Genomic DNA, 2,861 nt, shown 5'->3' with positions numbered 1-2,861 from the left:
AAAAAAAAAGACCTTTATGTTGGCCCTAATGAGATCATAATCTAATGTCTAACGGGATCTGAAAACAGACTCTTCCCTCATGGCCCAATTTACTTAAATATTTGTCCGTTTTCCATTCTCCTTTTATATTTTACAACCCCTCGAGTACCTAGGTTCATAGATTCGTAGAATCCTAACCCATCCTTTAGGGCTATTTGCCCCTATATCTAAACCTCGGGGTGGACTTTTTGTGTATGGAGTTAAGCTAACTTGAGTTCAAATCACGAATTACAATTTATTAAATTAATTTATTTCAAAAAGATTCCATAGGTAGATAATATACATAGAGGATAGACTTAATAAAAGAAATATTTCAATATTATACATCCACTTGAATGTGGTAAAAACTATGGTATTGATTGACCTGATTCAAGTAATGATTCCCGCCCGGGGCGGATTTTATCCTGATGGGATAATGATCGCTCTCGGAACGGCTGGCTTTCTCCTATCCTGTCTTCCTTCTCTCTTCGATTTCGGGACGATAAGACCTTAGAAGTTAAAGTTCCCTCTCTATCAAAACTCTTTTTTAAAAATAATAGTAATAATAATAAAAAATAATAATTATTTATCCCCACAGACACAACGGTCAGTGTGTCTTTTCCTAAAATGACCCTAATTATCAGCGTCGAGCGTGGTGGCTTTCTGGGTGGGTGACTACGGGTTTTTAAGCGTACAAAGACTAGAGGAAGAAAAAAAAGGGCAGAGAAAAGATTATTCTTACCGTTTCTATTATTACTGGATACTAGGTATTATACCTAATAATGTTAATACATAGGATGTCTAATATAAACCTAACAAATAATCAGAGAAAAGATATCATTTCCAGCGCCTCTTTTAGTGCTAGTTACTCCCTTTGGAGTGCAAATACGGTAGGTATTTACGCTCCAACACCATCAACCTAGCTAACCATCAGGGGGGAAGCTATCCCTCTTCCCCTAGAATCACTTGGTCTGGAGCACCCCAGAAATTTTTGGAAAATTGGGGAGCAGTCGAATTGAAAAAATTCCCACTTCCTCCCCACTCTTAAAAATCCCCCCTCCCAAAAAAAGCTGCCAATAACATCCCCATTACGCAATTGCAGTCGCCAAAAAAATACGGAAAGTGAGAAAGAACGATCATAAATTTCTCATTGCGGGATATTTTTCCAGTGCAATAAAAGAAATACTTTCACGGCAATAAAAAACGGAAAATATTATCGAATCGCACAAATTAATGTCTTTTCGTAATGTGATTATTGATTAATAACAATAATAACGTAATGCAGGTCATAAAAATATTACAGATGGTTCTCACATTAGATGTACAAATTTATGTCCTAAAAAAGTGGTTGTGTGGAAGAGCTCCTTAAAGAGAACCCTACCACTTTGGTTCCTTAAAGAGAACCCTATCAAGCAGCCAGCCTGATTAGTCTGGAGGGTATAGCGTCTGCCTTGTAATCGCTAGGTTGCGAGTTCGATTCCCACCCAGGGTGAATTTTATCTTAAACGGATAAAGATCTTTGTCGATTGGCTTTCTCCTATCCTGTTTTCTAATAATAACGTAATGCAGGTCATAAAAATATTACAGATGGTTCTCACATTAGATGTACAAATTTATGTCCTAAAAAAGTGGTTGTGTGTAAGAGCTCCTTAAAGAGAACCCTACCACTTTGGTTCCTTAAAGAGAACCCTACCACTTTGTATCTACCCATTCCATTCTATGGAATGGGTAGATTACCCATTCCATTCTATGGAATGGGTAGATACAAAGTTCAAGCAGCCAGCCTAATTAGCCTGGAGGGTATAGCGTCTGCCTTGTAATCTCTAGGTCGCGAGTTCGATTCCCGCCCAGGGTGAATTTTATCTTAAACGGATAAAGATCTTTGTCGGTTGGCTTTCTCCTATCCTGTTTTCCTTCTCTCTTCGCAAAACTTTAGCACCTTCAGTTAGTTCCCTCTATCCAACAGAATGTTCAAATTGATAACTTATTTTTCTTGTATGGCACATTGCCTAATCAAAATAGTTATCAGGCGTTCATACAAAATTTACTCCCAAAGTTCCCTGTATCTAGTTTCTTCCTCAAGGCCGGGACTCGGGACTCCAACACAGTTTAAACAAGTTCAAGTTAAACCGATTGGATTAAACATGTTACAAATATCTAGAAATCGGTTTAACTTAAACAAAGTTTAAACTTACATTATGGTCTCAGCCAATAGGCTAAAAAAAAAGACCACTAAGATTAGGCCCATCTTGTTACAAATACCTCTTCTTGCCAAGGCCCCAAAAAACTTTCATTTCTTAAACATGTTACAAATATCTAGAAATCGGTTTAACTTAAACAAAGTTTAAACTTACATTATGGTCTCAGCCAATAGGCTAAAAAAAAGACCACTAAGATTAGGCCCATCTTGTTACAAATACCTCTTCTTGCCAAGTCCCCAAAAAACTTTCATTTTGACTCTGAACGTACAGCACCTCTAAAATTTAGAGGTAAATTTACAAATTTAGGGGCAAATCTAAAATTTACGGTGGATTTCACCAGTATTTTTTCAGCTCCTAACAAGGCCTGTCAAGCTAACAACCTGTTAAAGTGCCATTTGAGCACCTCTAAAATTTAGAGGTAAATTTACAAATTTAGGGGCAAATCTAAAATTTACGGTGGATTTCACCAGTATTTTTTCAGCTCCTACCAGGCCTGTCAAGCAAACAACCTGTTAAAGTTCCACTTGCTTTGCAAAGGCTTAACAGGGCTGTTAAGCTAAGAGGCTGTTAGGAGCTGAAAATAAGGTTGGTGAAACCCAACCTTACGGTGGATTTCACCAATAACTTAATGGGAGAATTTTT

Source organism: Diaphorina citri, unplaced genomic scaffold (genome assembly GCF_000475195.1).
Source record: "Diaphorina citri unplaced genomic scaffold, Diaci psyllid genome assembly version 1.1 scaffold356, whole genome shotgun sequence".
Lineage (NCBI taxonomy): Eukaryota > Metazoa > Arthropoda > Insecta > Hemiptera > Psyllidae > Diaphorina > Diaphorina citri.
Note: the sequence above shows the minus strand (reverse complement) of the source record.